Source organism: Podarcis gaigeae (genome assembly GCF_964106915.1).
Source record: "Podarcis gaigeae genome assembly, chromosome: 9".
NCBI lineage: Eukaryota > Metazoa > Chordata > Lepidosauria > Squamata > Lacertidae > Podarcis > Podarcis gaigeae.
This window is the reverse complement of record NC_139685.1, coordinates 23,584,499-23,598,976: the sequence shown is the minus strand read 5'-3', so window position 1 is coordinate 23,598,976 and position 14,478 is coordinate 23,584,499. Positions and strand designations below refer to the sequence as shown.

General features: G+C 42.5%; 1 protein-coding gene across 3 annotated transcripts in view; it reads left to right on the top strand.

Annotated features, from left to right (window-relative positions):
* The window catches only part of SLC7A2 (solute carrier family 7 member 2), a 50,882-nt gene that overhangs the window by 11,933 nt on the left and 24,471 nt on the right, over positions 1-14,478 (top strand). Inside the window, exon 1 of one of the 3 annotated variants that reach the window (XM_083755713.1) lies at positions 4,785-5,563. The exons of the other annotated variants lie outside the window; for them this stretch is intronic. The gene's annotated coding sequence lies outside the window, so the exon portion shown is untranslated. Of the gene's footprint in view, positions 1-4,784; positions 5,564-14,478 lie in introns of those variants that run through there. 3 annotated transcript variants of the gene reach the window in all.

Genomic DNA, 14,478 nt, shown 5'->3' with positions numbered 1-14,478 from the left:
GTACTTGATATCTTCTTCTTAAAATAAACCTTTTGACAGAAAAAACCCCATTGTTTGGCAGCTAACTTGGCTGAGACGTAGTGCTAGGGAACCGAAGCTCCAGCCTTCATTATTTTTTCCAGAAAACTGCATATAGTTTGCGGAATGTTTCCCAACTGCGCCTCAGAAAAGGCGAAGAGAAGAAAACTACCGTGCTCGACTGTTGTGTTGAATGCAAAGCACATGTCACTGTCCTGGCTGTCCCGCTGTATGTACTCTGCACAGCAAATACTTCAAGTGGTGGAGAAAATTGCAACATATGCTTGGGTTAACAGAAGGTCATTTGATGCAGCCATTGCATGGTCAGTTCCAAAATCTCTGATCAAGTTCCCAGTATGTTTCACAAGGGGGTAACGGTTGTGGCAGGGGAAGCGTAGTCACAAATACACCAGTTGCTTGCAGCAGTTAAAATGAATGAGTTTCATCCACCTTCATTCCCGTCCTTTCTCAGCCTTGTCCAGAAAATTGGATGTTCAAGTAACATTGCTTTCATGATGGGGAGGGGAGTAAAAGGGGAAGGTAGGGGAGAGAGTATTTCAAACCCTGTTACTGATACATTAAGTGCTATTTAAAGTAAAGAATGCGTCTTGAAAATGGAACTCTCTGGCTTTAGTTGCCTCGGTTATAAATAAGTGTTTCTTCGACTTCAGAATAGATATTTTATATTATTTTGACAAGGCATCTTATGTATTAAATGTGCAGAAATGGATTAGATGTCTGCTAGTGCGCACATGGGTCAGGTGTCTAATTCTTAATGTTAAAGGTTATCGTTCTCCTGGAGAATTGAATCACCCTGTATATTATAGGCTTAGAATTAATTGCAATCTTGTGCTAAATGCAGCAAGTAGAACAAATCCCGGAAAATGTCTTTGTTTAGCAGTTCTCCCTCTTACTAGGGGCTGTGAGAGTCTGATTTGAATAGAATTTAGACCTGCAGTAGCTGTGAGGCACATAAATGCTTTAAAGAGAAGATATACACTTTATTTATTTGCTTCTTTGTTTTTACTTACCGTAATTGTATTTTGAAGCGGTTTTGCTAGGCAAGCCCATCCAAAGTGGCTTACAACATTTAAAGCACAGTGAGTGAATAATAGACTAATTTTAATAAAAAAAAAATCCCATAAAGATGAAATAAAACATTACCAACTATAAAATAACAGTACCAACTATTTTAACTGGACGGTTAATATAAAGAGATGACATTTTCAGAGCCTTCTGAGATCCCTGTAGCAGATCAATACGACTCAGATCTGAAGGGAGAGAGTTCCTAAACTGTGGGGCCACCACGGAGAAAGCCCATTCTTTCATAGGCAACTCCTTCACTTACCTAGGAGGATGGCTACTTAAGGATGGTCTCTGAATCCGATACCAATGCATGGGGCAGGATTATGCAGGCACAGGCAATCCAACAGATAACTTGGGCCCAAACTGTTTTAAGACTTTGAAGGTTAAATGCAGTGCTTTAAAATGGACCCAGTTAGCAGCATTTTACATTGGACCTGGACATGAAACTGGCATAAGAACAGTGTCACCGTGTCTCCTATGGGATTCCATTTTCTAGCCTCTTGAAGTTTCTGAACCCTCATCAAAGGCAGCCCCCATAAAGTGTAATACAGTCATTAATATAAGGTTACCAGATTTTTTTTCAATGGGGGACACTTTTCAACTTCAATGGATTTTGTATGGGGACTGATTTTTAAATCCGGGGACTGTCCCTGGGAAACAGGGATGCATGGTAACCTTAAGCTAATATGGATGTGGCCAGGGCAAGGATCAGTGTGGTCAGGCCAGACCTCCTCGGATGGAATCACATCTGACATACCAGCCCAAGTTGTTAAAAAGGCATTCTTGGCAGCTGATGCTACCTGGACTTTCCCAGTCGGTACTGAATCCTAGAGCCCTCCTAAAATGTATCCATGTTCTTTTATAGGGGGGCGAGGTGTCCCACACAATACAAACTGCAAATCTTCACAAGGCTCACAACCTAACTAATTGTGGCTAAACGCCTAATGAAACGGATGCAGCTTAAACGTAGTCGCAACACAGGCTGTGCAATGCTAAGCACACTCACTTAAAAAAACACCTAAGTCTGCTGAATTCAGCACAGCTAATAAGGTTTCTTGCGACATACTTTGTCGGATGATGTTGCTCTCTTTGGAGTTCAGAGTGGCCTCTTGCCCAATAATAATAATAATTTATTATTTATACCCCGCCCATCTGGCTGGGTTTCCCCAGCCACTCTGGGCAGCTTTCAACAGAATATTAAAATACAATAATCTATTTTTGAATAAACATTCACAAACTTTTTATTGATAATAATCAGTTATGTGTGCTTGCTAGAGAGTTTGACAGAGGGCACTGCACCTATCTCAAGTGGCAGTGAATGGTGTAGAGGAAAATTAGTGCAAAGTGGAAAGCCACCAAATGTTGGTAAAGGCGAAGTCCCCGGGTCCCTCTCACCTTTAGCACTCAAAGGAACATAAAAATAGACTTGCCGGTCAGGTGGATGGCTGCCTCGTGATTAGGAAAACTCTGTGTAAAGGGTTCATAAGAATTAATCACACCCTTCTAACCTGTCAGCGATTTCTTCACAGAAGTAACAAAGTGGCACCAAACTAGAATTAGAAAGTTTGGTAGAATCTTGCCCAAGGGATTGCAGTGGAAACTTGGTAACCTCTAGGGGAGAGGTAAAACACTGTTATTTATTAAAAGCAATTTAAGACACAGTAAAGTAGAAGGGCTTCCTTTTTGGTTGTAGAATGAGGTGGGTGCCAAACAGCTGATTTTAGGTGTCATGAAAGGACAGCAAGCTTTTAGTAACTTCTGCCGCTTTGGTTTTTATTTCTACCATCAATATTATTATTTTTTTTAATAAATGGATAAATTAGTAATACATTTTTTCCCTTCCACTGAAAGGCACTTATGTGGTCTCCTGTCTGAGATGCCAGAATAGCTTGGCCAGGCTTGGGTAGAATACATCGTGACTTGAGAAGAAGGGCGCCATTTTCTTTTTCACCACAGGCAACAAAATGTATTGGGCCATCCATGTCACTTGCGTTCTAACACGTATTGATGTGGGACTACTCAGGGATCCAGATTTTTTTGTGGGTGGGGGGAGTTGTCTATAGCATTTGTTAACAACTCATCTACGTTTTGATGCTATTAGTAGTAACAATCTCTAAAGCAGTATATTTCCAACATAACAAGAAATATTTGCACATATTTGCCTTGCACATGAAATATTTGTATTTTTAACATCAACCTGAAAGTTAGAATGAGGCTGAATGGCCTTCTCCCTGATCGTAATACCACCAGTCAAGGATATGTAGCAAGGTCCCTCAGGCATCCATCTGTCTGTCTGCAGCTTCAGTTGATGGAGACATAATATAACAGAAATTTCTGGAAGAACAAAGTCTAACAACATTGCATTAGCCCTAGGTGAATACATTCTTGGGAGGTTGGAGGCAGTGGGTACAACAGGTGAATGTGTGTCTGTGAATGCCCTTTTTGGGGTCAAAATTGCTTATACTGTAGAGCCAATTTGCAATTTTAGTTTTTTAATTGGGATACAAAGAGCACTAAGGTTTAGGTGGCTTAATACAAGTGTGGCCCTGTCGTTTGGCAATGACATATGTGTCTGACTTTCTCCGCAATAAATCCAGAACGGTCAGTTTGGTCCCCAGTCATTAGTTTAGAACGGGGAACTACAACTATTTTAAATGCACTTACTTCATATACATAGTTCATAGCATTACATCTGCTTGGTTTTCTTGTTCTTTTTTGTCTAACTTCAAGAAGCTTGAATGGCTCTTGCTTGGGATGCAATCCTGCGCTGAGTTAAATTTGACGTCGGTAGGTTTTGTTGCTGGGGTAGGACTGTAGCGCTTCTTGTTCCTAAGCCATTGATTTCCAAAGGGTGAAAATGGAAGGAAATGCAGGAAAGTAGTGATCTAAATCCATCGATGACTATTGCTGTCCATGGAACTAGGGCACCAAGTGCAAACCTGTCCTCTTTGTGAAAGCACAGGCAATTATGTGGGCACGTTTGCAGCAACTGAATCCCTTCCCCACCATAGCATGTTCCTGTGGACATGTTGAGAGTGTAAGGCTGCAGAAAGCAGACTTTCTGCCAAATCTTGTTATCTTGGGTTTAGAAGGAAACAACTTGCTGTTGCTGTGTGGAAGGGAAGGGGCATTTCACAAGAGGAGACTTGAATGTTCTGGATACTGGTTATCTCTCTGTGACGGAAGACCCCTGGCATAGAATTCTGGTTTGTTCTGCCCTGGAACACATCCCCTGGTTCCCAATTCATTGTAAATGGAAATAAGTATATTTCTAGAGAGGTGCAAACAATGCAAGGATTTTCGCAATGTAACTGCAAATTTTAGCATTTACTTTCTAGTTTTGTTTAAATGGGGCAATAGACAAGAGCGCTTGAGAGAAGATGTCTCTGGTATGAGCCCTTTTGTGCAAAAAAAATTGGCATCCTATGGCTGTTCCCAGATTGAGGTCCCAATGGTAGCTTCAACATGTGTAGTAGTGGCAAGTTCGTAGACTTCACTACCCAGTTGCCTTCTTAACACCATGTTACTATGTTTACCAGTTGTGAAATTTGTCATCACGAACCCTCTTGTTGGGGTAATCTGGATCCAGTTTCATGGAATGGGAAAGTAGTTGCAAAAATAATCCTTACTTGACTAAATCAAAGCTATATACAAAGGTAAGAACACAGCTGACTCAGGAAGGTAGGTGTGTGTGTGTGTGTGTGTGTGTGTGTGTGTGTGTGTGCTGGCCCCCAAGCCTCTGGCTAGGATATTTTGATGTATTTGCTTGCTACCATTTTATGTTGCTTAAATCTGCCAGCTCTCTGTTACCGTCTGAATAAGGATGAGTTTGCTTTAACTTTAAGCTTTTCTCACTCCCTGCTGCCTTTGACACAATCCTCACTACAAATAGGGTGTTTTTTGTTTTGTTTTGTTTTGTTTTGTTTTGTTTGCTTGCAGGCGGATTTATTGAACTTTGACTTCAAGAGTTTATTTAAGGCCTATGCCTTTAAAATGGTAGTTCCACCCACAGGCTGCCTTTAAAAAAAGGGAAATCACTGTTGTGAGGTGGAGCTGAGGACCGCACTGCCAACAAAATTATAAGTAGTTGCTTCAGCTTGCTTGGGAACATCTGGAGTCTGGAGGATGATATATAGTAGTAGGTCTCTGTAGCAATTTTAGAGACGTTGAAAGCCAGATTGAGTTACTGGTCTTAGCAGTTATATAGCTTCTAGGATCTTATGTCTATGGAAAGGGATTAATCCTTCCTTTCTGCAGACTTGACGCTGCCACCCAGTGAAATATTTTTGTGAGCTTGTCTGTAATTTGGTGAATCTCTACTTATCACCAGAGATAAGTAAGCGGTTGTGACAATTTTTTTTTGAAATCTAGCATAGCACTAGGCAGCAACTTGCAATATATCTTTTCCTGCATAAAACCACGGAGAATTGGAATTCTTAAAGACGACTTGAGAAAATTGGTGAGTGCTTGGGAGTTTATATCCTGTATATCTCAAACTGCGTACTTCAACTGAGGTAGAATGTCAACCCATGATTTGGATAAAAATAATTAAAAGTAAGGTAATGATACTGTTTTATTCATTCTATTTGCACTGATAATTCATATGGCAACGCTGTTTATATCCTGTCATAGCTATCTCTTTGCAGGTGTTAAATCTTTTCTGAAGTCCTATCAAATGCATCAGTTCTGTATAACATTAAGATTATAATATACTTTTTCTTGAAATTCATAGCTAGCCATCACTAATTTCAGAAATTCTGCATATTTTAATATTCTTAATCTTTAACACATTTAAGGCATTTTGCATTTGAGTATGTTCTCTGAGAAAGAGCTTTATAAACCATGTTTCCATGTATCTATCAGAAAAACTGAATTGTATTATGAATTGGTATTTTAAGCTTCCAAGGACATTTTGGTGAAAGTAAGATTTGTGCAAAAAAAATGCCTTCATGTTTGACATGGTAACTACATCAATCTGTTTCATCATATTGTCGCATGGAGCACAAAAGAGTACTTCTGAACTTTGAAGTGTCTGCTCAACATGAGAATAGGATTTAGATCCATAGTGTTCTGAATCTGGGTAATCTTGAGCTTATCACCATGTCTTAAAGCAAATGTGGAAAACCTGGGTACCTTACAGATGTTGGTACACTCTCATGGGGGGTAGGACCATAGTTCAGCAACCAGTTTGTATACAGAAAGTCCCATATCCATTCCCTGGCATCTCTAGATAGAGCAGGGAAAGACTGTTGTCCGAAACCTGGAGAGCTACTGCCAGTCAGTGTAGAGTCAGTGCTAAACTAGAAGGACTCAATAGTCTGACTTAGGAACATAAGAGTTGATATAAAACATCTTCCTAGCAGCCTCAGCCACTGTGTCTGGGGATGAGATGGTGGGAGTTGTGGTCCAACAGCATCTGGGGGCCACCACCCACGTTTGTATAAATGTGAATAAGACAAGTATTGCAAAAGGACACCATGAATTTGCAATGTGGAGGAGGTCCAAGCTAACCACTTAAGCTTTTGTCCCTGGACTTCTCACCCCATAGAAAAGAGGGGGAGGGATATCTAACTCTGGTTTTAGAAGTGAGGTAGTGGTTTTCTTGGAGATAAACTCTGAACTGGTGAGTGAGACAAGATTGGGCTTCCTGAAAGAAATCCTTGGAAGAAATCAGAACATCTCAACACCAAAAGAAGGACCTGTAAGTAAACCTATACAGCGTGGAGTTGTTTCTTAAAGGAAGTCTAAGCAGCCTTCAGCTCTCCCAGATGCAGAATTTGGAGACTTGGTGTAAAGAAGGCTTGCTGGAGGACTAGCTGGAACTAGCCAAAGAGGTTTACAAGGCAGATGATTTTTTTGAGATTGGATAGCTAAGCAATAATTTTACCAGTGTAAATTTTTCAGTGTCTGGGATCAAGTTCTTATTATTGGTATACCTCTAAGAAGAATTAATGTCAAAACCCAATGAGTTATGGGGTCAAAGTCAACTTGAAAGTTTAAGTTACAAAGATTCCGTGAAGAAAGAGGGATTACTGACAGTTTGTCTAGCAGATCAGTCCTGCTGGTATGGCATAATATACCTCAGTAAGTGACTTATTCAAGGTTTAAAGTTTAGGTCTATAGTTTTGCATAGGGCACATTATATTGGCCTGGGGCAATTGGAGGAATAAAGAAGAGTTCCCTGCAGAATTGACTGTAGATATGAGGAGTTTTGTAGGTTTGGCATATATAGAGATGATTGCAATGAAAGACAGGAGATCCTAGGAACCTGTTCACAGAGAGAGGGTTTGGAACCTTCCTGTCATCTTTGTGGAAATATGCCTAGAGAACTTTTGAGAAGCAGTAGAAATTGCTACACAAATTGAGTCTTTCTACATAGCATCTGGACCAAGAAAAATACTGTCGAGTAATAGCCAAAGTGCTGCCAATTTGGTACGCTGGAATTAGTTCACAGGTTAAAATTACTGTATTGGCCTGAATATAAGCCTCACTTTCCCCCCAAATTCTGACCGTGAAAAGTTAAAGTGTGGCTTAAATTCACGACCTTACAAAAATTTGCGATACCGCTGCTGAAACAGACATATGGTAAAACGGAATGGGTGTGAGTGCCTGCAGAATTTTAGGGGAGTGGCTTATCTTCAGGTATTGTCTTTTTTCCTCCCCCCTCCCTTTGAATTCTAAAGGTGCAGCTCATATTCAAGTGCGGCTTATATTTGGACCAATATGGTAGATATTGGTACTTTCTGACTTCAGTGAACTACGGTAATTTGTAAGGAATCAAGAATACTGATTTCGAAAAGGAGATACACAACTGAAAGTTCATCCAGAAACCACAAACTCCACCTCTGTCAGGAGCTGCTGCACTCTGCCCTAGGTGGTGAACCACTGCAACCTTTTTCATTAAGTGTCTTTTGGGCTGATTACACGCACCTATTGGATTTTTATGGGCAGGCTTCCTTTTCCTGTTGACCCTGCCTTGAGCTGCATGGTTTACCTGAGCTGTATGGTTTCTGTTCTTTCTTTTTGGTCCTTATTCTTGTGGTGTTCTGCAATTCTTGCCTTCTAATCATCTTGACTCCTGGCACATATTCCAGATCCCACTTCTTCCATTATAAGCCTCTAAGCTATTATAGTTAATAAAAAAGACATCTGAACGTGAAACGTGGGCTGTGAACATTTTACTCTGAATCTAGAGTCTCCAACCGCTGACTATTAGCCAAAATCCATATTGATCTCTGTCCTATCTCTGCATTTTGATGTGTCCCCTTCCCCAGCTAGCTTCAATCTGAATTGAGAAAATGAATGACCTAGCTGCATTTTAAGCTTGCAGTATCCACTCCACTTGAGAATACATGATCTGATGGTGTCCACGAACGTGCCAGATTTTGAACAGATCTGATAAAAAAATGCCACAAGTATAGGAAGTTAGCTCTTTGAAGCGTGTGCCATTTAGTGGTTTTAAACCACTGTGGTTTGTGTGGTCACTGCTGCAATTCACTGAACATAGGAGAAGGCCCTTTCTCCTTTGAACCAATATGGAAATAATTGTCTTTAAGAGCTTCCAAGAGACTCTGGCATGCTTTCAGCTGCAGTTACATAACTATCCAGTATTGTAACAGGCTTCAGAATAACACAGGGACCGAGCAGTCTGGCCTTGTGTACCAATTCTGATAACCACTATCATATGGTGATTAAAATGCTGAGCTTAAACCAGGGGAAAGTGGGTGCAGGTGCCTATTTGACCATGTTTGCTGCACAGTTAGCTTTCCCCCAGTTGCTTCTCTCAGCCTAGCCTACCTAACATGGGGGTTGTGATAAAATGGGGAGCAACTCTCATATATAAGTTGCATTGAGCTCCTTGGAAGCAGGGTGGGATACAAATGGGGGGGGGGGATGAATTACCGTATGTTTTGCTCTACAAGACGCACTTTTTCCCTCCTAAAAAGTAAGGGGAAATGTGTGTGCGTCTTATGGAGCGAATGCAGGCTGCACAGCTATCCCAGAAGCCAGAAGAGGGATCATTGCTTTCACTGCACAGCGATTCCTCTTGCTGTTCTGGCTTCTGGGATTCAGAATATTTTTTTGTTTGTTTTCCTCCTCCAAAAACTAGGAGCGTCTTATAGAGCGAAAAATAGGGTACTTCCAAGGCCTTGGTATCATTCTTTCTACAATGCCTCATGGCAGTTGCTGCTCGAGCAATTCAGTCTTGCTCTGGCTAACCTTTTTAATCATTTATGGAAAGCAGGCCCTGCGTTTCTTTCTCCTTTTCATCTTCCCTTACACGTTTTGAAGGATATTTTTGAAATGAGATTGGCTACACTGAGGGGCTCTCCTGCAAGTTCCTGTCACCCTTTATCACTTTTAATATGTAGAAATTGCTCGGAGGAATTTCCATCCAGCCTTCTCACGGTCCATAGCATTGTTGGTATTATTGCAAACATCTGCTCAGAAGTAGGAGCTTTGATCTGGGACTGTTTGCTGAATTCAAGCACAGCGAGGGACAAAGCTGAGTCGCTCACTTGGCCATGTGTGGCATGTTAGGAAAGTTGTGGTGTGTGCTGCCTAATTCCAGGCCCGCTAAAGTCAGTGGCTGCTTGTGAATGTCTGGATTGCAGCCTACGACTGCCATCAAAAGGACATTTGTTCTATTGAAATCAATGATGTTTAATTCCAGGTAAGTGCCTCCGGAGGCCACCTTGGTCACACCTGTGCATATCAATCCTAGTGGTGCTACTGTGGCTTTGCAACATTTTTTCTTCTATATTTATTACAGTAATTTATATCCCACAGAAAACTACTCAAGGCAGGTCTCAATTTTAAAATATGTAGTGAAAAAATGCAAATAAAACATTGTTAAATATATTAAAATTACAGGAATTTAAAGACATTAGTATTTAGTTTTTTAAAAAGCACGTTGGAATAAAACTGTTGCTTTTGCAACTTATTATATGGCAATGTAATCTTGATGCACGTGCCTCTTTTGCTCCTAACAAGGTCTTTGCAATACCACACACTCAGGGTTTTTGTGCGGCGGCTGGATTGTTTTGCGAGCTGCGGTGCCATGCAGCAACTTTAAGCACTACACCGACTGTTTGCCTTGTACCTCGTAAAAGCAAACACATAGTTAAGAGATCATTTGCTTGGGTAAACTTCAGTTATCACTGCAGCTTGTGGGGAAATGATGTCTAAAGTTTGGCTTCCTGTGGCTGCATCCTGTACCCGCTTGCTGCATTGAACTCAATGGAAGTTACTTCCGAGAAGGCATGTATAGCATTGTGTAGGTTAGGAGAGTGTCCATTAGACCTTAGAATCATAGAGTTGGAAGGGACCTTGAGGGCTATCTCATCCAACCTGCTTCAATGCAGGAAAGTTTGGGGCTCAAACCCATGAGCCTGAGATTAAGCGTCTCATGCTCTACCAACCGAGGATAGGATTTCTCTTCCCTCCCAACTTACAGTTATTTCTTGATTGCTGTATAATTACTTCTTTATTAAGGCCAGCCTACTAATAACACAAGGGATGCGGGTAGCGCTGTGGTTTAAATCACAGAGCCTAGGACTTGCCGATCATAAGGTCGGCAGTTTGAATTCCCTTGATGGGGTGAGCTCCCGTTGCTTGGTCCCTGCTCCTGCCAACCTAGCATTTTGAAAGCACGTCAAAGTGCAAGTAGATAAATAGGTACCCCTCCGCCGGGAAGGTAAACGGCGTTTCTGTGCGCTGCTCTGGTTCGCCAGAAGCGGCTTAGTCATGCTGGCCACATGACCCAGAAGCTGTACGCTGGCTCCCTCGGCCAATAAAGCGAGATGAACGTCGCAACCCCAGAGTCGGTCACAACTGGATCTAATGGTCAGGGGTCCCTTTACCTTTACTAATAACACAAATACAGGTCATCAATACAACTGATCACAGCAATATCCTTGAACGATATGCAACTGATGCATTTGAGAGACACAGGGAGTGTTTCTTTTCTAGCTCTCTTTAACAATTCAGTTGACGGAACGGATGGAAGTATCAACCTATTCTAGACCTACTTTCTCCTCTAAGCAACTCTCTGGAAGTTGAGCAGGTGTTGTGCCTACACAAGAAGCCACCTGGAAACTCCTCAGCTCATGTCTTGAGGTTCATGATGGAAGAAAGATGGGATGTAAATTAAAGTGCCTGGAGCACTGGGCTGATGAGAAGTAAGGCAGGGATGTGGTAGAAATGTGCTGTTTCTTTTTAACCCACTCCCCACATCACATTCCTGCTTTGTATGTGAACTCATGTCTACCATTGTTCTACCATGGTGTGTTTGTGACTTAGAGCCTCAATTCTGAAGCTTTGCTATTCATCACTGCTTTTCGCTGTGGATTCTATCCAAAGACAGACATGTACATACTTGCTGCAGACATTCAGGGCACACACTGCTGAAAACTAGTTCCAGCTTTTGTTATGTAGCACTTGCTGGTTAAAACTTGACGCTCTCAGTTCATAGAATCATAAAATTGTAGAGTTGGAAGGGACCCTGAGGATCATCCAGTCCAGCCCCCTGCAGTGCAGGAATATGCAGCTGTCCCATACGGGAATTGAACCTGTAACCAAGCGGGCCATCCAGAGGAATGTCAGTAAAATGCCCTAATCCAGACACAGAGATCTGTACATGGCAGTAGGCTTCTGTGTAATGCTTCATGGAGCAGGAACTGCGTTGTGCATGGGGATGTGAACGCTGTCTGTCAGAACAGCTTTTGTTTGCAGTGGATACATCACACCTGGCCCAAAGACAAGGATAAACAACACTTTCCCATGTATCTTTGAGCTTGGAATGTATAGCTCTACAGTGGTACCCCGGGTTAAGTACTTAATTCATTCCAGAGGTCTGTACTTAACCTGAAACTGTTCTTAACCTGAAGTACCACTTTAGCTAATGGGGCCTCCTGCCGGAGCACGATTTCTGTTCTCATCCTGAAGCAAAGTTCTTAACCTGAAGCAATATTTCTGGGTTAGCAGAGTCTGTAACCTGAAGCGTATGTAACCTGAAGCATATGTAACCCGAGGTACCACTGTACTTGATTGAACCGATTAAACTAATCAAAACTTCCTTGTTAGATATGCCAAGTTACCAAACTGGCTTTGTAGGTATGTATATAACATATGCCCAGTTTCCACAGGGAAAGAAGCCAAAGTGACTTCGCCTTTCGTGTATAATGGGAAGGACTTATACGAATAGCAAAGCTTCCCCCCCCCCCCTTGTTTGGCAAATAGGTGGGCACGCTCAGTGTCATCCAATCACCTGTGGCTGCTTTTCCTCCACCCCCTATGAGCAAGCAGCTCCACACCACCTCCCTGTTTCTACTTTTAAGGCAGATGTTTAAGTAAAATCAGTCTGAACCGTTTGCTGCCTACAGATACAGAAATCCATATAATCTGAACATTATTGTTGGGTGAGTAAAGCTGTGGCTGAAAGTAAACCGTATCGAAGTAGAAGCTTTGCAGCTTGGAAAACATTCACTGGAACGGTTTGTTGGCAGGAATTAGCAGTTAAGCTTACAAACTATATTGGAAACTATATTGAATGCTTAAAAGAAATATAGAAACGGGGTGTGGGGAGGAGGATTTTCTTCCTCAGGGAAATGTCTGAAACTCTGATGGTGCTTTGCTTTCTCAGTAAACACCTTAAGGATTCCACTGCTGGAATTTTGCAAAGATACTTATGTGCAGCATAGATGAAAACTGACAAATAATCTTGAAAATGTTTTAGCATAATTGAGCATCTGGGGCTGTCTTTTCTCCTTCTGCTGTAGCTGAATGGGCAGCTGTTCTAGAGTGATAAGGCTGGAAGGTGCAGGGAGGAGAACGCTTTGCTTTGGGATTCCCAGTGTGGCACCTGATGACACCAGGACAGCCTCTGGCACACACCCCACTCCCCTTGTACCTGCCAAGGCCTGCTACATCTCTCAATTTTGCATTTTAAAAATTGAGGAGGGTTGGGCTTTTATTTTGGGGGGTGGCCTGCTTTTTTGCCTGTGTTCCATTTGTTTTCAGTGTTTGTTTTGTCTGGCAGGATTCTGACAATCATCAGTTTTTCTTCTGTCAAATGGGTACCAATGACAGTTTCTTAGATTTCCTAATGTGTCTCCAGAGCCCAAAAGGCTGGGATCTCCAGGCTTAAGTTTCTAAAAACTTTTTTACAAGCTGCAACATGCATGCCGTTGCTATTTTTCCTTCTTTTTCTTTTTTTAAAAGTTAGAGGACAAGACCTGGTGGCAAGTTTTTTACGAGTCGGTATATCAGAAATGGCAATCGTATTATCAGCAGAAGCTTGCAATAGCAATTGTATTTACCTGCAAAAGTATTGCCTTTCGAAAGCTGCAAAATGTGATACCCTTCCACACCTGCTGTGCTCAGAACAGATGTTCGAGTACCAGGCATCAGAAATAACTGAATATTTATTGTGACCGTTGTCGTACTTTCATAGGACAAGAGAGAAATGCAGCTGCAGCCCTATAAGAGCTATGGGCTAGGACTATCCTACTCTGGATAGCTGAATTAGCTAGAGCATGGTGTTGATAACACCAACTTTGCAAGTTCAATCCCCACAAGGTTTTCAACCTTTTTGGGTCCACAGCTCCCTTAACCAACTACATTCTTTTTGCGGCACCCCTGTGGGGCTCAGGAGCCCAGTTATGTCACCCCTTTCCAGCAGAGCTGGCAGGCCCTCACCCTTTTTTGAACACCCTCCCTTGCAGAGTCTTCCCTCTGCCTCCTCTCCTCTCCCTTCTCCTTGGGAGTCCTCTGTGCAGCTGCTGCTGCCCCCCCCCCCCGGTCTCTGAGCTGTCCCCAAAAGAGGTGCCTCCTCGCACTGCCCCACAGGGGCCTGGGACTGTCCATTCCCAACAGCAAGGGCTGGTGGAGTGGCTGGCTGGGCTCCCTCGCCCGCTTGCTTGCTTACTCCAAGGCCACCTTAGCTCCTGGCAACCAGCACCCCGTGGCCAGCCCAGAGTCACCATTGGCCTGGGGAGCCTGTAGCCAGGGCTGCTGCAACAGCTGTGCAAGCCTTTGGGAGGCAGAGACACAAGAGGGGGAGGAAAAAGGGACAGAGGCCAGTGTTGCCCACAGCACCCCTGACCATCATTCAAGGTGCCCCAGGGTGCCACAGCACACTGGTTGAAAACCACTGCCATTTGGGATAGCTGCATATTCCTGCAATGCAGGGGGTTGGACTTGATGTTCCTCAGGGTCCCTTCAAACAAGTCTATGATTCTATGTTTGCGAGGGCTCTGTGGATTATGTAGCATAATTTTTTTAAAAACTTTTTTTATTCAAAATTAAAACGAAACATCCAGAAACATACCATCCTTATTCCCCCCCAAAAAACCCACCCACCCCCCGACTTCC